This window comes from Pristiophorus japonicus, chromosome 6 (genome assembly GCF_044704955.1).
Source record: "Pristiophorus japonicus isolate sPriJap1 chromosome 6, sPriJap1.hap1, whole genome shotgun sequence".
Lineage (NCBI taxonomy): Eukaryota > Metazoa > Chordata > Chondrichthyes > Pristiophoridae > Pristiophorus > Pristiophorus japonicus.
The window spans coordinates 137,886,043-137,909,699 of NC_091982.1; the positions used below are offsets into that span (position 1 = coordinate 137,886,043).

The 23,657-nt window shown below is 45.6% G+C and overlaps 1 protein-coding gene across 1 annotated transcript in view; it reads right to left on the reverse strand.

The window, feature by feature from the left end:
• LOC139265786 (ephrin type-B receptor 1) overlaps positions 1–23,657 on the reverse strand; it is a 605,412-nt gene that overhangs the window by 185,873 nt on the left and 395,882 nt on the right. The gene's annotated exons all lie outside the window — the stretch shown is intronic.

Sequence of the window (23,657 nt, forward strand, 5' to 3'; positions counted from 1 at the left end):
AAGGAAACACAAATTTAAAACCCACTTTATATTGAGAGGATTCGTAAGAACATAAGAAATAGGAGCAGGAGTAGGCCATTCGGCCCCTCGGGCCTGCTCCACCATTCAATAAGATCATGGCTGATCTGATCATGGGCTCAGCTCCACTTCCCTGCCCGCTCCCCATAACCCTTTATTCCTTTATCGCTCAGAAACCAGTCTATATCCACCTTAAATATATTCAATGACCTAGCCTCCACAGCTCTCTGGGGTAGAGAATTCCACTGATTCACGACCCTCTGAGAGAAGAAATTCCTCCTCATCTCTGTTTTAAATGGGCGACCCCTTATTCTGAATCTATGCCGTTAGTTCTAGATGCCCCCATGAGGGGAAACATCCTCTCTGCATCTACCCTGTCGAGCCCCCCCTCAGAATCTTATACACTTCAATAAGATCACTTCTCAGTATTCCAAACTCCAATTAGTATAGACCCAACCTGCTCAAACTGTCTTCATAAGACAACCTTTCATCTCAGGAATCAACCTAGTGAACCTTCTCTGAACTGCCTCCAATGCAAGTATAACCCTCCTTAAATAAGGGGACCTAAATTGTAAAATGGAATCTCCACTTTCCTCACTGCAATTATTTTCTCTCCTGATTTTGTACCCTCTGTTTTGCAGGACTTGTCTTCACTATACAGCATGGACAGCATGCTCCCACTGACGAGCATTCATCAACCTCGAAGCCCAGGCAGGATTAAATTCAATGTTTGTTGTTTGCATTGTGCTTCTCTTAGTCCTGACCCTAGGATATATATACAGGATCAAAACTTGGCCTCTCAAAGTGAAATGAGTGCATTATTGTGCAACATATTGAGTGTTAGTCCCTATAACATAATTTGTAATATTCTGTGATATATTCCTCTGTAACACAGTACATATTATAGAAACATAGAAAATAGGTGCAGGACTAGGCCATTTAGCCCTTCGAGCCTGCACCACCATTTAATATGGTCATGGCTGATCATGCAACTTCAGTACCCCATTCCTGCTTTCTCTCCATATCTCTTGATCCCTTTAGCCGTAAGGGCCACATCTAACTCCCTTTTGAATATATCTAACAAACTGGCCTCAACAACTTTCTGTGGTAGAGAATTCCACAGGTTCACAATTCTCTGAGTGAAAAAGTTTCTCCTCATCTCGGTCCTAAATGGCTTACCTCTTATCCTTAGACTGTGACCCCTGGTTCTGGACTTCCCCGACATCGGGAACATTCTTCCTGCATCTAACCTGTCTAAACCCATCAGAAGTTTATGTATTATACAATGTGGTTTTCCTCATAAACGGCGATATATGTCCAAGTTAGGATACTATGTGGCTTGGAGGGGAACATGGAGGTGGTGGTGTTCAAATGTGCCTGCTGCCCTTGCCCTTCTAAGGTGGTGGAGTTCGAAGGTTTGGGAGGTGCTGCCGAAGAAGCCTTGGCGAGTTGCTGCATTGCATCTTGTAGATGGTACACACTGCAGCCACGGTGCGCCAGTGGTGGAGGGAGTGAATGTTGAAAGTGGTGGATGGGGTGCCAATCAAGCGGGCTGCTTTGTCCTGGATGGTGTTGAGCTTGTTGAGTGTTGTTGGAGCTGTACTCATCCAGGCAAGTGGAGAGTATTCCATCATACTCCTGACTTGTGCCTTGTAGATAATGTAAAGGCTTTGGGGAGTCAGGAGGTGAGACACTCGCCGCAGAATACCCAGCCTCTGACCTGCTCTTCTACCCACAGTATTTATGTGGCTGGTCCAGTTAAGTTTCTGGTCAATGGTGACCCCCAGGATGTTGATGTTGGGGAATTGGACAATGATAATGGAAGTGGCTAGACACTCTCTTTTTGGAGATGGTCATTGCCTGCCACTTGTGTGGAGTGATTATTATTTGCCACTTCCTTTGTGCCAGATATGTCTCCAGTCGCTGGAGAGTTTCCCCCCTAATGTTCATTGACTTCACTTTTACGAGAGCTCCTTGGTGCCACGCTCAGTCAAATGCTGCCTGATGTCAAGGGCATCACTCTCACCTCGCGTCTGGAATTCAGCTCATGTTCATGTTTGGACCAAGGCTATAATGAGGTCTGGAGCCGAGTGCCCCTTAACATTGTTGAGTAGGTGATTGGTGAGCAAATGCCACATGACAGCACTGTTGGTAACTCCTTCCAGCACTTTGCTGATGATTAGTGTCAGCTGTGACTCAGTGGGCAGCACTCTCTCCTCTGAGTCAGAAAGTTGTGGGTTCAAGTCCCACTCCAGGGACTTAAGCACAAAAAAAATCTAGGCTGACACTCCAATGCAGCACTGAGGGAGTGCTGCAGTGTCAGAGGTGCCGTCTTTCAGATGAGACGTTAAACCGAGGCCCCGTCTGCTCTCTCAGGTGTACGTAAAAGATCACATGGCACTATTTCAAAGAAGAGCAGGTGAGTTATCCCTGGTGTACTGGCCAATATTTATCCTCAATCAACATAACAAAAACAGATTATCTGGTCATTGTCACATTGCTGTTTGTGGGAGTTTGCTTGTGCGCAATTTGGCTGCTGTGTTTCCTACAGGTGTGGTGTCAGAAGATTGGAGGACTGCTCATGTTGTACCTTTGTTTAAAAAGGGAGAAAGGGATAGACCGAGTAATTACAGGCCAGTCAGCCTAACCTCGGTGTTGGGAAAATTATTGAAAAAATCCTGAGGCAAAGGATAAATCTTCATTCGGAAAGACATGGATTAATCAAGGACAGCCAGCATGAATTTGTCAAGGGAAGGTGTGTCTGACTAAGTTGATTGAATTTCTCCAGGAAGTAACCAGGAGGGTCGATGAGGGCAGTCCATATGATGTAGTGTATATGGATTTTACCAAATCTTTTAATAAGGTCCCACATGGCAGACTGGTTATGAAAGTAATAGCTTGGGATCCAGGGCAAAGTGTCAAATTGGATCCAACATTGGCTCGGAGGCAGGAAGCAAAGGGTAATGGTTGATGGATGTTTTTGTGTCTGGAAGACTGTATCCAGTGGGGTTACGTAGGGCTCAGTGCTGGGTCTCTTACTTTTGACTTGGACTTAAATGTTGGGGGTATGATTAAGAAGTTTGCAGATGACACTAAAATAGGCTGTGTGGTTGATAATGAAGAAGAAAGCTGCGAATTGCAGGAAGATATCAATGAACTGGTCAGGTGGGCGGAACAGTGGCAAATGGAATTCATTCTGTATAAGTGTGAGGTAATGCATTTGGGGAGGTCGAACAATGCAAGGGAATACACATTAAATGGTACGACACTGAAAATTCAGAAGAATGAGAGGTGATCTTATCGACTTGACAAGATGGATGCAGCGAAGATGTTTCCACTGATGAGGGGAGACTAGAACTAGAGGATAGGATCTTAGAATAAGGGGCCGCCCATTTAAAACTGAGATGAGGAGAAATTTCTTCTCTCAGAGGGTTGTAAATCTGTGGAATTCGCTCCCTCAGAGAGCTGTGGAAGCTGGGACATTGAATAAATGTAAGAAATAGACAGTTTCTTAAACGATAAGGGGATAAGGGATTATGGGGAGTGGGCAGGGAAGTAGAGCTGAGTCCATGATCAGATCAGCCATGATCTTATTGAATAGTGGAGCAGGCTCGAAGGGCCGTATGGCCTATTCCTGCTCCTATTTCTTATGTTCTTGGAGTGCAGGTCCACAGATCTCTGAAGGTAGCAGGCCAGGGAGATAAGGTGGTTAAGAAGGCATATGGAATACTTGCCTTTTTTACTCAAGGCATGGAATACAAGAGCAAGGAGGTTATGGTTGAACTGTATAAAACACAGGTTAGGCTGCAGCTGGAGTACTGTGTGCAGTTCTGGTCACCACATTACAGGAAAGATGTGATTGCACGAGAAAGGATGCAGAGGTGATTTCCAGATTGTTGCTTGGACTGGAGAATTTTGGCTATGAGGAAAGATTGGAGATGCTCGGTCTGTTTTCTTTGGAACAGAGGAGGCTGAGAGGAGACCTAATTGAGTTGTATAAGATTATGAGGAGCCTGGATAGAATGGATAGGAAGGAGCTATTTCCCTTGGCTGGGGTCAACAACCAGGGGCATAGATTTAAAGTAATTGGGGGGAGGTTTAGAGGAGATATAAGAACACAAGAAATAGGAGCAGGAGTAGGCCGTACTGCCCCTCGAGTCTGCTCCGCCATTTAATACGATCATGGCTGATCCGATCATGGACTCAGCTCCATTGCCCTGCCCACGCCCCATAACCCCTTACTCCCTGATCGGTTAATAAAATGTCTATCTCTGTCTTAAATTTATTCAATGACCCAGCTCCCACAGCTCTCTGAGGTAGTGAATTCCACATATTTACAACCCTCTCAGAGAAGAAATTTCTCCTCATCCCAGTGGATTATGCCCCCTAGTTCGCCCTGATCAGTGGAAACATCCTCTCTGCATCCATCTTGCCAAGCCCCCTCATAATTTTATACGTTTTCATAAGATCACCTCTCATTCTTCTGAAGTCCAATGAGTAGAGGCCAATGGTGCAGCAGGGAGGGATTCAAATTCCTGGGGCATTGGAACCGGTTCTGGGGGAGGTGGGACCAGTACAATCCGGACGGTCTCCACCTGGGCAGAATCGGAACCAATGTCCTCGGGGGAGTGTTTGCTAGTGCTGTTGGGGAGGATTTAAACTAATATGGCAGGGGGATGGGAACCAATGCAGGGAGATAGAGGGAAACAAAAAGGAGGCAAAAACAAAAGACAGAAAGGAGATGAGGAAAAGTGGAGGGCAGAGAAACCCAAGGCAAAGAACAAAAAGGGCCATTGTACAGCAAAATTCTAAAAGGACAGAGGGTGTTAAAAAAACAAGCCTAAAGGCTTTGTGTCTTAATGCAAGGAGTATCCGCAATAAGGTGGATGAATTAATTGTGCAAATAGATGTTAACAAATATGATGTGATTGGGATTACGGAGACGTGGCTCCAGGATGATCAGGGCTGGGAACTCAACATCCAGGGGTATTCAACATTCAGGAAGGATAGAATAAAAGGAAAAGGAGGTGGGGTAGCATTGCTGGTTAAGGAGGAGATTAAGGCAATAGTTAGGAAGGACATTAGCTTGGATGATGTGGAATCTATATGGGTAGAGCTGCAGAACACCAAAGGGCAAAAAGACATTAGTGGGAGTTGTGTACAGACCTCCAAACAGTAATAGTGATGTTGGGGAGGGCATCAAACATGAAATTAGGGGTGCGTGCAATAAAGGTGCAGCAGTTATAATGGGTGACTTTAATATGCACATAGATTGGGCTAACCAAACTGGAAGCAATACGGTGGAGGAGGATTTCCTGGAGTGCATAAGGGATGGTTTTTTAGACCAATATGTCGAGGAACCAACTAGGGGAGAGGCCATCTTAGACTGGGTGTTATGTAATGAGAGAGGATTAATTAGCAATCTCGTTGTGCGAGGCCCCTTGGGGAAGAGTGACCATAATATGGTGGAATTCTGCATTGGGATGGAGAATGAAACAGTTAATTCAGAGACCATGGTCCAGAACTTAAAGAAGGCTAACTTTGAAGGTATGAGGCGTGAATTGGCTGGGATGGATTGGCGAATGATACTTAAGGGGTTGACTGTGGATGGGCAATGGCAGACATTTAGAGACCGCATGGATGAACTAAAATAATTGTACATTCCTGTCTGGCATAAAAATAAAAAAGGGAAGGTGGCTCAACCGTGGCTATCAAGGGAAATCAGGGATAGTATTAAAGCCAAGGAAGTGGCATACAAATTGGCCAGAAATAGCAGCGAACCTGGGGACTGGGAGAAATTTAGAACTCAGCAGAGGAGGACAAAGGGTTTGATTAGGGCAGGGAAAATGGAGTATGAGAAGAAGCTTGCAGGGAACATTAAGACGGATTGCAAAAGTTTCTATAGATATGTAAAGAGAAAAAGGTTAGTAAAGACAAACGTAGATCCCCTGCAGTCAGAATCAGGGGAAGTCATAACGGGGAACAAAGAAATGGCGGACCAATTGAACAAGTACTTTGGTTCGGTATTCACGAAGGAGGACACGAACAACCTTCCGGTTATAAAAGGGGTCGGGGGGTCTAGTAAGGAGGAGGAACTGAGGGAAATCCTTATTAGCCGGGAAATTGTGTTGGGGAAATTGATGGGATTGAAGGCCGATAAATCCCCAGGGCCTGATGGACTGCATCCCAGAGTACTTAAGGAGGTGGCCTTGGAAATAGTGGATGCGTTGACAGTCATTTTCCAACATTCCATTGACTCTGGATCAGTTCCTATGGAGTGGAGGGTAGCCAATGTAACCCCACTTTTTAAAAAAGGAGGTAGAGAGAAAACAGGGAATTATAGACCGGTCAGCCTGACATCGGTAGTGGGCAAAATGATGGAATCAATTATTAAGGATGTCATAGCAGTGCATTTGGAAAGAGGTGACATGATAGGTCCAAGTCAGCATGGATTTGTGAAAGGGAAATCATGCTTGACAAATCTTCTGGAATTTTTTGAGGATGTTTCCAGTAGAGTGGATAAGGGAGAACCAGTTGATGTGGTATATTTGGACTTTCAGAAGGCGTTCGACAAGGTCCCACACAAGAGATTGATGTGCAAAGTTAAAGCACATGGGATTGGGGGTAGTGTACTGACATGGATTGAGAACTGGTTGTCAGACAGGAAGCAAAGAGTAGGAGTAAATGGGTACTTTTCAGAATGGCAGGCAGTGACTAGTGGGGTACCGCAAGGTTCTGTGCTGGAGCCCCAGCTGTTTACACTGTACATTAATGATTTAGATGAGGGGATTAAATGTAGTATCTCCAAATTTGCGGATGACACTAAGTTGGGTGGCAGTGTGAGCTGCGAGGAGGATGCTGTGAGGCTGCAGAGCGACTTGGATAGGTTAGGTGAGTGGGCAAATGCATGGCAGATGAAGTATAATGTGGATAAATGTGAGGTTATCCACTTTGGTGGTAAAAACAGGGAGACAGACTATTATCTGAATGGTGACAGATTAGGAAAAGGGGAGGTGCAAAGAGACCTGGGTGTCATGGTACATCAATCATTGAAGGTTAGCATGCAGGTGCAGCAGACGGTTAAGAAAGCAAATGGCATGTTGGCCTTCATAGCAAGGGGATTTGAGTACAGGGGCAGGGAGGTGTTGCTACAGTTGTACAGGGCATTGGTGAGGCCACACCTGGAGTATTGTGTACAGTTTTGGTCTCCTAACCTGAGGAAGGACATTCTTGCTATTGAGGGAGTGCAGCGAAGGTTCACCAGACTGATTCCCGAGATGGCGGGACTGACCTATCAAGAAAGACTGGATCAACTGGGCTTGTATTCACTGGAGTTCAGAAGAATGAGAGGGGACCTCATAAAAACATTTAAAATTCTGACGGGGTTAGACAGGTTAGATGCAGGAAGAATGTTCCCAATGTTGGGGAAGTCCAGAACCAGAGGTCACAGTCTAAGGATAAGGGGTAAGCCATTTAGGACCGAGATGTGGAGGAACTTCTTCACCCAGAGAATGGTGAACCTGTGGAATTCTCTACCACAGAAAGTTGTTGAGGCCAATTCACTAAATATATTCAAAAAGGAGTTAGATGAGGTCCTTACTACTAGGGGGATCAAGGGGTATGGCGAGAAAGCAGGAATGGGGTACTGAAGTTGAATGTTCAGCCATGAACTTATTGAATGGCGGTGCAGGCTAGAAGGGCCGAATGGCCTACTCCTGCACCTATTTTCTATGTCTATGTTTACTCAACCTTTCCTCATAAGTCAACTCCCTCATCTCCGGAATCAACCTAGTGAACCTTCTCTGAACTGCTTCCAAAGCAAGTATACCCTTTCTTAAATATGGAAACCAAAACTGCACGCAGTATTCTGGTTGTAGCCTCACTATTACCCTGTATAACTGTAGCAAGACTTCCCTGCTTTGATACTTCATCCCCTTTGCAATAAAAGCCAAGATTCCATTGGCCTTCCTAATCATTTGCTGTACCTGCATACTATCCTTTTGTGTTTCATGCACCAGGAGCCGCAGGTCCCAGTGTACTACAGCACTTTGCAATCTTTCTCCATTTAAATAATAACTTGCTCTTTGATTTTTTTTCTGCCAAATTGCATAACCTCACACTTTCCAACATTATACTCCATCTGTCAAATTTTTTCCTACTCACTTAGCCTGTCTATGTTCTTTTTGCAGATTTTTTGTGTCCTCCTCACACATTGCTTTTCCTCCCACCTTTGTATCGTCGTTACGTTACACTCGGTCCCTACATCCAGGTCGTTAATATAGATTGTAAATAGTTGGGGTCCCAGCACTGATCCCTGTGGCACCACACTAGTTACTGATTGCCAAACCGAGAATGAACCATTTATCTCTACTCTCTGTTTTCAATTAGTTAGCCAATCCTCCATCCATGTTAATATATTACCCCCAACCCCGTGAACTTTTATCTTGTGCAGTAACCTTTTATGTGGCACCTTGTCAAATGCCTTCTGGAAGTCCAAATACACCACATCCACTGGTTCCCCTTTATCCACCCTGTCCGTTACATCCTCAAAGAATTCCAGCAAATTTGTCAAACATGACATCCCCTTCATAAATCCATGCTGACTCTGCCTGCCTGAATTTTGCTTTTCCAAATGTCCTGCTTCTGCTTCTTTAAGAATGGACTCTAACATTTTCCCAACCTCAGATGTTCAGCTAACTAGTCTATAATTTCCTGCTTTTTGTCTGCCTCCTTTTTTAAATAGGGGCATTACATTTGCAGTTTTCCAATCTGCTGGGATCTCCCCAGAATCCAGGGAATTTTGCTAAATTACAACCAATGCATCCACTATCCCTGCCGCTATTTCTCTTAAAACCCTAGGATGCAAGCCATCAGGTCCAGGGGATTTATCTGCCTTTAGTCTCATTATCTTACTGTGTACCACCGCCTTAGTGATTGTGATTGTGATTGTGTTAAGTTCCTTCCCCCCTCAAAGCCCCTTGACTATCCACTGTTGGGATATTTTTAGTGTCCTCTACTGTAAAGACTGATACAAGATATTTGTTCAGAGTTTCTGCCATCTCCATGTTTCCTATTACTAATTCCCTGGTCTCGTCCTCTAAGGGACCAACATTTACTTTAGCCATTCTTTTCCTTTTTATATACCTATGAAACTCTTGCTATCTGTTTTTATATTTTGTGCTAGTTTACTTTCATAGTCTATTTTCCCTTTATTAATCATTTTTTTTAGTCATTCTTTGCTGGCTTTTAAAAGCTTCCCAATCATCTGTCCTCCCACTAGTTTTGGCCACTTTCTATGCCCTTGTTTTTAATTGGATACCATCCTTTATTTCTTTAGTTAGTCACGGATGGCTATCTTTTCTCTTACACCCTTTCCTCCTCACTGGCATATATTTTTCTTGAGTGTAATTAAATATCTCCTTAAATGTACACCACTGTTCATCAACCGTCCCACATTTTAATGTATTTTCCCAGTTCACTTTAGCCAACTCTGCCCTCAAACCTTTGTAGTCTCCTTTATTTAAGCTGGTTTGAGATCCAACTTTCTCACCCGCCATCTGAATTTGAAATTCAATCATGCTATGGTCACTCATTCTAACGGGATCCTTTACTAGGAGATTGTTTATTAATCCTGTCTCATTACACAGGACCAGATCTAAGATAGCCTGCCCCCTGATTGGTTCCATTACATAGTGCTCAAGGAACCCGTCCCTTATGCACTCTATAAACTCTTCCTCAAGGCTAACCTGACCAATTTGATTTGTCCAATCAATATGGATGTTAAAATCACCCATAATTATTGCTGTTCCCTTTTTCTAAGCCCCCACTATTTCCTGGTTTATGCTCTGACCAACAGAGTTACGATGGTTGGGGGGCCTATAGACTACCAGTGACTTTTTCCCCTTATTATTCCTTATCTCCACCCAAACTGTTTCAACATCCTGATCCTTTGAGCCAATATCGTTTCTCACTGTTGGTGATTCCTTTATCAACTGAGCTACCCCCACCTTCTTTTCCTTTCTGTCTATCTTTCCGAATTGTTAAGTACCCCTGAATGCTTAGTTCCCACTTTTGGTCACCTTACAACCACGTCTCTGTTATGGCTACCAGATCATACCCCTGTGTAACTATTTGTGCCAACAGCCCATCAAATTTGTTACGAATGCTGCGTGCATTCAGGTAAAGAGCTTTTAAGTATGATTTCTTACCATTTTCCCCTGCTATGGCCCCAGTATCTGATACACTTATGTTTATACATTCTGTCCCTTCCTGTCACGCTCTGGCTTTCCTTTCCCCTAATGCTACCCGGCTCTATTACCTTCACCTTGTTCTTTGAGCTTTTAGGTTTCTGCTCACCTGCACCGCCCCCACCCCCACTAATTAGTTTAAAGCTCTCTCTGCAGCGCTAGTTATTCGGTTCGCCAGGACTCTCGCCCCAGCACGTTCCAAGTGGAGCCCATCCCGACAGAACAGCTCCCTCTTACCCCAGTACTGGTGTCAGTGCCCCAGGAACCAAAACCCATTTCTCCCACGAGTTTAACGCTCTGATCTTATTTAACTGATGTAAATTTGCTCGTGGCTCAGGTAGTAATCCAGAGATTATTGCCTTTGTGGTTCTGCTTTTTAATTTGGCCCCTAGCTGCTCATAATCCCTTAGCAGAACCTTCTTGTCTGTCCTATCTATGCCGTTGGTACCCATGTGGACCATGACAACTGGATCTACCCCCTCCCACTCCAAGTTCCTCTCCAGCCCTGAGGAGATGTCCTTAACCCTGGCACCGGGCAGGCAACATAGCCTTCGGGACTCACGCTCTCGGCTGCAGAGAACTGTATATATCCCCCTAATGATACTGTCTGATCATGGACTCAGCTCCATGAGAGGAAATTTCTTCACCCAGAGGGTGGTAGGGGTTTGGAACTCACTATCTGAAAGGGTGTTAGAGGCAGGAACCCTCACCACATTTAAAAGATATTTGAATGTGCAGGGCTACGGACCAAGAGCTGGAAAGTGAGGTTAGGCTGGATAGCTCTTGGTCAGCCAGCGCGGACACGATGGGCTGAAATGGCCTGCTTGCGTGCTGTAAATTTCTATGATTACAATAGTGACTACACCCTAAAAGTTGGTTGTAAAGCGCTTGGAGATGTCCGGTGGTCATGAAAGGCGCTATATAAATCCAAGTCTTTCTTTCTTTAATAGTAGGCTGATAGGGTAGTAATTGGCTGGGCTGAATTTGTCATGCTTTTTGTGGACAGGACATACCTACACATTTTTGCACTTTGTCGGGTAGGTGCCAATGATGTAGCTGTACTGGAGCAGCTTGGCTAGATTTGTGGCTAGTTCTGGAGCACAAATCTTCAACGCAATAGCCGGGATGCTGTGCGGACCCACAGACAGAGACAGACAGACAGAGACACAGACAGTCTGAGAGAGACAGAGAGACTGGAAAATAGAGACAGATAGACAGAGGCATAGGTAGATTAGTGCAGAGATAGATTGACAGATAGAGAGCTAGATAGTCAAAGCAATTCATCTGTCAGTCAGATAGGTCAAAAGCTAGACAGAGAGCTGGACAGAGAGATTGATCAATAGACAGAGTGATAGATGCATAGATAAACAGAGAGATGGACAGAGAGAGAGAGATGAATAGACAGAGTGAAATATGCATAGATAAACAGAGAGATGGACAGAGAGATTGATCAATAGACAGTGATGGGCAGAGCGATTGATCAATACACAGAGATGGTCAGAGGGATTTATCAATGGACAGAGAGATGGTCAGAGGGATTGATCAATAGTCAGAGATGGTCAGAGGGATTGATCAATAGATCGAGATGGTCAGAGGGATTGATCAATGGACAGAGAGATGGGCAGAGGGATTGATCAATGGACAGAGATGGTCAGAGGGATTGATCAATAGACAGAGATGGTCAGAGGGATCGATCAATGGACAGAGATAGTCCGAGGGATTGATCAATGGACAGAGAGATGGGCAGAGGGATTGATCAATCGACAGAGATGGTCAGAGAGATTGATCAATGGACAGAGAGATGGGCAGAGGGATTGATCAATAGACAGAAATAGTCAGAGGGATTGATCAATGGACAGAGAAATGGGCAGAGGGATTGATCAATAGACAGAGATGGTCAGAGGGATTGATCAATAGACAGAAATGGTCAGAGGGATTGATCAATAGACAGAGATGGTCAGAGGGATTGATCAATAGACAGAGATGGTCAGAGGGATTGATCAATAGACAGAGATGGTCAGCGGGATTGATCAATGGACAGAGAGATGGTCAGAGGGATTGATCAATGGACAGAGATGGTCAGAGGGATTGATCAATGGACAGAGATGGTCAGAGAGATTTAACCCACAGGTAAGTGCGTAGAATTTTTGCAGATCAGAGGCATCGGACCGTGGGAAGCCTCCGACCGCAATTTCAGGCCCGTATAAAGAAAAATAGAAAGACTTGCATTTATATAGCGCCTTTCATGACCACCAGATGTCTTAATTTTACAGCCATTGCAGTACTTTAGGAGCGTATTCACTGTTGTAATGTGGGAAACACGGCAGCCAACTTGCGCACAAGCAAGCTCCCACAAACAGCAATGTGATAAAGACCAGAAAATCTGTTTTTGTTATGTTGATTGAGGGATAACTATTGGCCGTGTCACCGGGGATAACTCCCCTGCTCTTCTTCAAAATAGTGCCATGAGATCTTTTACGTCTAACTGAGAGAGCAGATGGGGCCTTGGTTTAACGTCTCATCCGAAAGACGGCACCTCTGACAGTGCAGCGCTCCCTCATCACATCACTGAGAATGTCAGCCTAGATTTGTTGCGCTACAATCCCTGGAATGGGACTTAAACCCACAACCTTTTGACTCAGAGGCAAGAGTGTTACCCACTGAGCCACAGCTGACACTAGATCAATATAGATTGTTAGATCAACAGAGAATTCGATAGATCAGTAGAGGGACAGATAGTGGATGGACAGATAGAAAAACAGAAAGAGATATAGATAGAGGGATGACAGATAGACAGATAAGTGACAGTTGGGCAGACAGACAGAACGACACCATGGGTAACTGGGTTACTGCACTTGTCTGAATTATTTATGGCACTATTTCAGTGGCAGGCAGCATTTACTGATTTATTTTAAATCAGGTTAACACTTCCACTATAATAAGAGAAACAGAAATTCAGACAGAAGCCTCCAGGCTACATTGGTGCACCATGTGTAGTTTCACACATCAGGGGACTGAAATGACATCATAAACCACAGGAGTAAAGCTCGAGTGATTTATCAACATCATCCCAATCCAAATATGCCTCATGCCTTGAAAGATGCTGCGGGGCGCGCCGTGTCAGAGTCGGACATATGATGGGCACATGGCTCCTCGCATCCAATCATAAGACTCCACAGGAAGTGACACGCCACCAGCATCTGATGAGCAGTGACACTGGGACGTTTTTTTTTAAACAGAATGCTCTCCTCGTTCTCATGCCTCATTTCCATTTGGCCAGACATGAGCCAATTCTATTGTCATGTAGTCCCACTCCAGGAACCTGAGATAAATCCAGGCTGATGCCCCAGTGCAGTGCTGAGGGAGTGCTGCACTGTCGGAGATACCGACTTTCGAATGAGACATTAAAACAAGGCCCCGTCTGCTCTCTCGGGTGGATGTAAAAGATCCCATGGTATTATTTCAAAGTAGAGCAGGGGAGTTATCCCTGGTGACCTGGTCAATATTTATCCCTCAATCAACATTAAAAAAACAGATTATCTGGTCATTATCGCATTGCTGTTTGTGGGAGACGCTATATAAATAAACATCTCACTTTGAGACGTCCAGTGGTGGTAAAAGGCGCTATATAAATCCAAGTATTTCTTTTTTTCTTTACCAGACAGAAGTAAAGCAACCAGATCCTCGGTGTAACTCAACTTGGCCAGAAACAGACTCCCACTGTCACTGCATTTCACCGAGGACCAGTGAGTGACGCACTCCAACAGCTTGTTGGCCACAAGAACCCACAGCTTTTGGAGTCTTTTAGGGCTTTTTTGAGCAAAATATGAGCATTCGTGCAAGAAGCCTGCATTCAGTTTCCTTTCTGCTTTTGTGCCTCTATGGACAAATGATACCAGAACTAAGAGGTTATAATTATCAGGGAAGACTGAACAGACCAGGGATCTTTTCTCCAGAAAAGAGAAGGCCGAGGGGTGACCTGATAAAGAGTTCTTTAAAATGATGAAAGGGTTTGATAGGGTAGACATAGAGATGTGTCCACTTGTGGGGGAGTCTAGAACTGGGGGCCATCAATATAAGATATTCATGGATAAATCCAATAGGGAATTCACCCAGAGAGCGGTGACAGTGTGGAACTCGCTCCCGCAGGGAGTGGTTGAGGTGAATAGCAAAGATGCATTTAAGAGGAAGCTGTATAAACACATGAGGGAGGAAGAAATGGAAGTATATTCTGATAAGGTCAGATGAAGAGGAGTGGGAGGAGGTTTGTGTGCAGCATAAACACCGGCATAGACCTGTTGGGCTGAATGGCCTGTTTCCATGCTGTAAATTTGATGTAATCCTATGTAATGAATCCTGGTCACTATTTGGGGGCAGATTTGGCCCGGTTATGTTCAGGTACGCCTCAGTAACGTGCCTGTGTGTAGAGCTTCTACTGAAATTGCAAAGACATTCTTACAGAACTCGCTTAAGAGTTCATGGAGAAAACGGCAAAGGAAATCTTCCCTACTGCAGGCATTGAGCCGAGAGGTTCTCAATCCTTTGGTGCAATCGCCACCTTTGGCTGCTTAACTTGAGCCGGCATTAGAATGCTACGCAGAAGCAACCAACGGAAGCAAAGAGAGAGGGAAAGAAACAGGCTTCCTGAAACATGGAGGGGAAGTCGGTCGCTAACAATCACATTATGTTCTTTCTTTCGCTGGGGAGATTGGTGCTGCATGACTATACTGCCAGCGAGACTCTCAGACCAGAGATAAGACTCACTTTATCTCCGCAATTTCCCCCTGCAGGAACCCTCTAAACAGAGGCCCAATTTGCTGTCACTGACCCATGAATATCAGAAGACACAAAAGGCTCCTTAAATCACAAGAGCTGAAACATAAACTCCGCATGAGACACTGAGCAGACACAGACGTGAGAGTGGCAGCAATTATACCATCCCCCTAAAATAACCTTTCTTGAATATTGTGATGACATGGGTATTTCTCATCTATTTGCTGCCCCTTGGTGACATCATCCGGAAACACAGCGTTGGTTTCAACATGTACGCTGATGACACCCAGCTCTACCTCTCCACCACTTCTCTCGACCCCTCCACGGTCTCTCAATTGTCAAACTGCTTGTCTGACATCCAGTTCTGGATGAGCAGAAAATTTCTCCAATTGAATATTGGGAAGACCGAAGCCATTGGTTTTTGGTCACTGCCACAAACTCTGTTCTCTACCCACTGACTCCATCTGTCTCCCCATTTCCTGTCTGAGGCTGAACCAGACTGTTCAAAGCCTTGGTGTCATAGTTGACCCTGAAATGAGCTTCCGGCCACATATCCGCAGCAGAACTAAAACCGCCTATTTCCACCTCTGTAACATCGCTCGTCTCCGCCTTTGCCTCAGCTCATCCACTGCTGAAGCCCTCTACCTCTAGGCTTGACTATTCCAACTCACTCCTGGCTGGCCTCCCACATTCTACCCTACCTAAATTAGAGGTGATCGAAAACTCAGCTGCCCCGTGCCCTAACTCGCACCAAGTCCCGCTCACCCATCACCCCTGTGCTCGCTGATCTACATTGACTTCCGGTTAAGCAACGCCTCGAATTTAAAATTCTCATCCTTATTTTCAAATCCCTCCATGGCCCTCGCCCCTCCCTATCTCTGTAATCTCCTCCACCCCACAACCCCCGAGATGTCTGTGCTCCCCTAACTCTGCCCTCTTGAGCATCCCTGAAAATAATCGCTCCACCATTGGTGGCCATGCCTTCAGCTGCCTGGGCCCCAAGCTCTGGAACTCCCTCCTTAAACCCCTCCATCTCTCTACCTCTCTTTCCTCCTTCAAGACTCTCCTTAAAACATACGTCTTTGATCCAGCTTTTGGTCCATTGCGCAAATTTCTATTTTGCGGCACAGTCTTATATTTTTAGCGATTACTACTTCTGTGAAGCACCTTGGGATGTTTCACTATGTTAAAGGCGCTATACAAGTTATTGTTATTGTTCGGTCGAATTTCTCTCATCATTTCGAGTGGACAAGGGAGAACCAGTGGATATGGTGTATTTGGACTTTCAAAAGGCTTTTGACAAGGTCCCACATAAGAGATTCGTGTGCAAAATTAAAGCACATGGTATTGGGGGTAATATAATGACGTGGATAGAGAACTGGTTGGCAGACAGGAAGCAGAGAGTGGGGGTAAATGGGTCCTTTTCAGAATGGCAGGCAGTGACTAGTGGGGTGCCGCAGGGCTCAGTGCTGGGACCCTAGCTCTTTACAATATACATCAATGATTTGGATGAAGTAATTGAGTGTAATATCTCAAAGTTTGCAGATGACACTAAACTGGGTGGCGGTGTGAGCTGTGAGGAGGATGCTAAGAGGCTGCAGGGTGACTTGGACAGGTTAGGTGAGTGGACTAATGCATGGCAGATGCAGTGTAATGTGGATAAATGTGAGGTTATCCATTTTGGGGGCAAAAACACGAAGGCAGAATATTATCTGAATGGCGGCAGATTAGGAAAAGGGGAGGTGCAACGAGACCTGGGTGTCATGGTTCATCAGTCATTGAAGGTTGGCATGCAGGTACAGCAGGCGGTGAAGAAGGCAAATGGTATGTTGGCCTTCATAGCTAGCGGATTTGAGTATAGGAGCAGGGAGGTCTTACTGCAGTTGTACAGGGCCTTGGTGAGGCCTCACCTGGAATATTGTGTTCAGTTTTGGTCTCCTAATCTGAGAAAGGACTTTCTTGCTATTGAGGGGGTGCAGCGAAGGTTTGCCAGACTGATTTCAGGGATGGCTGGATTGTCATATGAGGAGAGACTGGATCAACTGGGCCTTTATTCACTGGAGTTTAGAAGGATGAGAGGGGATCTCATAGAAACATATAAAATTCTGACGGGACTGGACAGGTTAGATGCGGGAAGAATGTTCCCGATGTTGGGGAAGTCCAGAACTAGAGGACATAGTCTTAGGATAAGGGGTAGGCCATTTAGGACTGAGATGAGGAGAAACTTCTTCACTCAGAGAGTTGTTAAGCTATGGAATTCCCTGCCGCAGTGAGTTGTTGATGCCAATTCATTGGATATATTCAAGAGGGAGTTAGATATGGCTCTTACGGCTAAGGGGATCAAGGTGTAAGGAGAGAAAGCAGGAAAGGGGTACTGAGGGAATGATCAGCTATGATCTTATTGAATGGCGGTGCAGGCTCGAAGGGCCGAATGGCCTACTCCTGCACCTATTTTCTATGTTTCTATATTTCTATCAAAACCTTTCATAATCTTGAAGACCTTTATAAGGTTACCCCTCAGCCTCCTCATTTCTGTATCTTCCGACAGAAGACTTTATCCCTAATATTGACTGGGGTGGGGCAGGTTCTGTGAGGGTGGGGGGAGGTGTTTTAACTCCACAGCATGCATCTTTTTTTTCTAGAATATTCCACTCCTGGAAACCAAGCAGATTGGCAGGCTTGTCTCCCTGTCGGGCATGGAACGCTATGGAGGAGGCTGCACCCAGAAGAGGCTGAAATAGTGATGGGGTGAGGGGGGTCCCCGAACCCTGGGGAGAGGCGGTTTTGATACCGGGGGTTTCTTAGGATGGGGGGGCGGGGGCACGGATGGCGATAAGCTCAGGGGGTTGGAGGAAATGCTATGAAGGCACTGACCTTCTCTGGAAGCTGCTCTCGTCTCCCTTTAGCTGCCGGATTTCCCAAGGCCTGGGAAACCCGTCCGCCCACAGTAAGATATGTAGAGTAGGTTAAATCAGAGGCTGTCAGCTTCATTATAATATTTAAATAGCCAACCCACCACCAAGGGAGATGGTTGGCTGCCTGACCCTTGTCCTGCCTCTATTACAACCCAAAGTGGGAGGGTTGAGGGCGGGTTTGAGATTTTTAATATTTTCTTATCAAATAGAATGGTGATTAAAACCCTCTGCCATCCAGATGAAATTGGAGCAGGAAATGGCCAGTCAACCCCTCGAGATTCAATAAGATCAAGGCTGATCTGATCTTGGTCTCAACTCCACTTCCCTGCCCGTTCCCCATAACTCTTGACTCCCCTATAGTTCAAAAATCTGTCTATCTCCGCTTTAAATATATTCAATGACCCAGCCTCCACAGCTCTCTCAGGTAGAGAATTCCAAAGATTCATGACCCTCTGAGAGAAGAAATTCCTCCTCATTTCCATCTTAAATGGGCGACTCCTTATTCTGAAACTATGGCCCCTAGTTCTAGATTCCCCACGAGGGGAAACATCCTCTCTGCATCTACCCTGTCAAGTCCCCTCAGAATCTTATATGTTTCAATAAGATCACCTCTCATTCTTCTAAACTCCAATGAGTACAGGCCCAACCTGCTCAACCTTTCTTCATATGATTCATCTCAGGAATCAACCTGGTGCACATTAAAAATTGTAAAGAACAGCATAAAATTATGTACAGCAACTCAAACATTGTTAGTTCAGTCTTGTTTCTAATCCATAAATCCCCATCAATTTAACATTGTAATATCACCTGTTGTTTGTGGTTAAAATTACCCTCTTAGTGGCTGTTAAATATATCCACCCACATGGTTATATCCCACTCACTGAGTAATGAGAGGGTTACATCACCCTCTAGTGTCATCATCATAGGCACTCCCTCGAATGAGGATGACTTGCTTCCACACCAAAAGGGATGAGTTCACAGATGTTTCAATGAAGGACCCGATGTTCCAGTTTTGAACTCCAATTGAAGAGGTGGATTTTTTTACATATGGTGACCGTTGCACACCAGCCACCACATGGGTTTGGCGGAGCTAAGCCTTTATCCAGTGGCAAGGGCTAACCAGGATGACTGGAGACCTGCTCTTATGTCACTATCAATGTGGCAACGCAGGGTGTGAGGAGGGTATTAATGGTACCCATTGACAGTACAGCATGCAGTAGGGGGGGTTTCACCTTAAAATGTCCCGTAAATCAATGCAACGGCGATCAGCTGCACGCCCTGTAACTACTTCCTAAAAAAGTGTCTCTTCAGTTCAGCTGCCCCGGAGGCTGTGAAACCTGAGCCTCAGGATTCAGGCCTGCAACAGGCCCCCTCCCCCCGCCACACCACCCTGCTCCCACTGAGGCAGGGTTCCCAACAAAGACAGGACTCCCACCAGGAGACCACCAAAAATACGCTCATTAAGCTGACTCGTGGGCATAAAGCGAACGCCGCCTGATCTGGTCGCAACTACATTCACGATAACCAATGGGGTGGAGCTCCGGAGAAAGGAAAGACTCTGGGTAAAATGAGGCATAATATTAGAAGGGTCAGTAGAACATTCCACTGGAGAAATGGGCGAGCTGCCCTGATTGGTTGAGGCAGCAAATCAGCAAGTTGCTGGGCAGAAGGTTCCGGCATCAAGAGCTAGTTGATGCCGAGATATCTGTATACAGCTGGAGTGGTGATCGGAAAGCTACAGTTTGACTTCACTGCCTGAGGGTGAGGAAAGGGAAAATCAGCCCTGGTTCCTGCGTACCCACAGAGCCTTGCTGGGAGTGCGCGCGCATGGATGGCAGGTGAGGAGAGGGTCAAATCCAGCAGCAACCCCCCCAAGTGATGGAATAGTCCGACGGAAATCCTGAAGAATGGCCACCTTGATGGGATATTGGGGGGGGTGGTAAGTTTATCCTTATATGCAGGTGCAAAGAGCCTAATGCCTGTTTGAGCCATGGGTAAAGGAAGCCTCTTGTTTTCTCTTACCCAATATGGTGGGCAGCGGACTTCCTGTCGGAAGAGGGCACGCGTTTCCTGCCCGCCATATTGGGGGCCTTAGTAGTCCGAGTAGTGCCCGAAAAATGGGCATTGCACGGCCCAATTTCTGGGCCATCGTCTAGCAGCTAAAAATAATCTGCATTAGAGAGGTATTTCTGAAATGTAATCGATCACTTTCCGAGAGCCTTATTAATGTGGTCAAGTGTGTAAGACTATACTTTGTTATTATTGAACACGCCATCTGAATAGACTGTCCCTCGATGAGCCCTTTTTTCATGTATGTATGCTTGGGGTTACTAGCCACCAGGGGGCGCCACTGTCGGAGGTCATTGGGCTGTACACACGTGTGTGCAGGCCAGGTATATAAAGCAAGCCACCATGCAATGTGGGCACTTTGGGCCCGAATAAAGTTGAGCCAGATTTGCACCTGAGTGAGTTTACACTATTCAGTCTATCGAGTTATTATATACATAACATTTGGTGACGAGGTAACTCAAGAACCTTCGCATGCAAAATGAGCACCATTGGAATTCTGGAGAGATTCATGGAGGGAGAGGACTGGTCGGATTTTACCGATCGCCTGTACCAGTACTTCGTGGCCAACAAAATGGAGGAAGCTACTGATGCAGTTAGGTGCAGTGCGGTTTTCCTCACTGTTTGCGGTCCGAAAATCTATGGCCTCATAAAGAATCTCCTCTCGCCTGCACGTCCAACGGAAAAGGACTATGAGGAATTGTGTGCTCTGGTACGTGACCATCTCAAACCAAAGAAAGGCATCATCATCTCACGTTATCGATTCTACACGCATGTTCGTTCTGAGGGCCACGATGTGTCGGAACTCGTCGCCGACCTGAGACATCTTGCTGGGCCATGGAAGTTCGAAGACGCTTTGGGAGACATGTTGCGAGATTTCTTCGTAATAGGAATCAACCACGAGGTTATCCTTCGGAAGTTATTGGCTGCATAGACGCTGGATTTGAGCAAGACCATCGCGATTGCCCAGGAATGCATGATGACGGATGATAATTTAAGGCAGATATCATCAAAGAGTCGAAGCTCCACGGCAAGTACTGTAAACTAGATTGTGTCATCGTATGGCAGAGGTGCTTATGGCAGGGCCTACTCGACTGCGTATGCGAAACCTGTAGCTGCTCAAAATCTGCCAATGGATACGAATCCGATTTCACCCTGTTGGCATTGTGGGGGAAATCATCAGCATCATCAGTGCTGTTTGAAACAGTACATCTGTAAAGGCTGTTCGAAAGTGGGTCATCTTCAGCAAATGTGCCCACAACTGAGCAAGCGTGCTGCGACTCACCATGTGGATGACGACCTGTCCAGTGCGGACCTGGATATGCAACCCGAGATACCCGAGGAGGAAGTGTATGGACTGTATTTGTTTCTGACAAAGAGTCAACCGATAATGGTTAATGTTAAACTAAATGGCGTTCCGGTATCGATGGAATTGGACACGGGTGCGAGTTAGTCGATAATGAGCCAAAGAACATTCGACAAGCTGTGGGACACTGAGGCTGTGAAGCCTAAGCTGAGTCCAATCAATGCCAAGTTGCGTATTTACACCAAAGAACTCATACCGGTGATTGGCAGTACAGTAGTCAAGGTGTTGTATGATGGTGTGGTTCATGATTATGGATCATTCCAGGAAATGGTCCAATGCTGTTCGGCAGGAATTGGCTCGAAAAAATCAAATGGAATTGGAACGATATCAAAGCGATGTCATCGGTGGATGACACTTCGTGTGCTTAAATTCTGAGCAAGTTCCCCTCGCTGTTTGAACCGGGCATCGGCAATTTCACAGGAGCCAAGGTGCAGATTCACCTGAACTCAGGTGCAACACCCATCCATCACAAAGCTTGGGCTGTTCCGTACATGATGAGGAAGAAGATCGAAATTGAGCTGGACAGACTCCAACGTGAAGGGATCATATCGAATTTAACGAATGGGCCAGTCCCATTGTTCCTGTGTTGAAGAGTGATGGCACTGTCAGGATTTGTGGAGACTACAAGGTTACGATCAACCGATTTTCGAAACAGGATCAATACCCGTTACCGAAGGCTGATGACCTGTTTGCAACGCTAGCCGGTGGGAAGTCGGTGGCATCAGGCTTACAGACTTGAAAACCAAGGCCATCAAAAATGCATTCAGGCCTCAGAATGTGATGGAGCTGCGTTCATTCCTTGGTCTACTTAACTACTTCGGTAATTTCTTATCTAGATTGAGCACTTTATTAGAGCCACTGCACATGCTACTCAGAAAAGGCGACAACTGAGCTTGGGGTGTGTCTCAAGATAGAGCTTTCGAGAAAGCTACAAATCTGCTTTGTTCTAAAAAGTTGCTGGTACATTATGATCTGGTATTGGCCTGTGATGCTTCATCCTATGGGGTTGGCTGCGTGCTCCAACAAGCTAATGAGTCGGGTACACGACAACCTGTTGTGCATGCTTTGAAAAGTTTGTCAAAGGCGGAAAGAGCCTACAGCATGGTAGAAAAAGAAGCTTTGACTTGCGTATATGGGGTTAAAAAGATGCATCGTTACTTGTTTGGTCTTCGTTTTGAACTCGAAATGGATCACAAGCCACTTATTTCATTGTTTTCGGAAAAAAAAGGTATCAATACCAATGCATCGTCCCGCATCCAGAGGTGGGCGCTGACATTATCTGTCACCGAGAATTGTGCCGATGCACTGAGCCGCCTGCCTTTGCCCACACTGGAGGTGGAGACGCCGCAACCTGCAGATCTACTGTAGTTATGGATGCTTTTGAGAGTGAAGGAACCCCTGTCACTGCTCAACAAGTTAGGAACTGGACCAGACAGGATCCAATTTTATCGGTTGTAAAACGTTGTATCCTTAGTGGTGATTGGTCTGCTATATCCACGGAAATGTGTGATCAGACCAAACCTTACAACTATTGCAAAGACGAACTATCCATTCAGTCAGATTGTTTACTGTGGGGTAATTGTGGTGTCATGCCTAAGAAAGGCAAAGGGAAATTGATACGTGATCCACACAGCACTCATCCCGGTATTGTCATGATGAAAGCCATCGCCAAGTCTCTTGTATGGTGGCCTGGAATTGACTCTGATCTGGAATCATGTGTGCATCAGTGCAACACTTGTATGCAACTAAGCAAAGTACCAGCAGAATTTCTGCTGAGTCTGTGGTCGTGGCCATCCAAACCATGGTCGAGGATCCATGTCGACTTTGTGGGTCCTTTCCTGGGTAAGATATTTTTTGTTGTGGAGGTTGCATATTACAAGTGGATAGAGTGTATAATCGTGTCATCCAGTACATCCACAGCTACCATTGAGAGCCTTTGTGTCATGTTTGCTACTCATGGTCTGCCCGACATCGTTGTGAGCGACAACGGATCTTGCTTCACAAGTCTGGAGTTTCAAGAGTTCATGAAACTCAATGGTATTAAACATGTGAGGTCAGCACCATTCAAACCTGCTTTTAATGGTCAAGCAGAGCGTGCTGTCCAAACAATCAAGCACAGCATGAAATGTGCAAACTCGCTTGTCATGCATATTGCTTAGTTACAGGACAAGACCCCACACGCTTACTGGGGTCTCCCCTGCTGAACTATTGTTGAAGAGAGGTCTCAAGACCAAGCTCTCTCTCGTCCATTCTGACTTGAACTATCGTGTT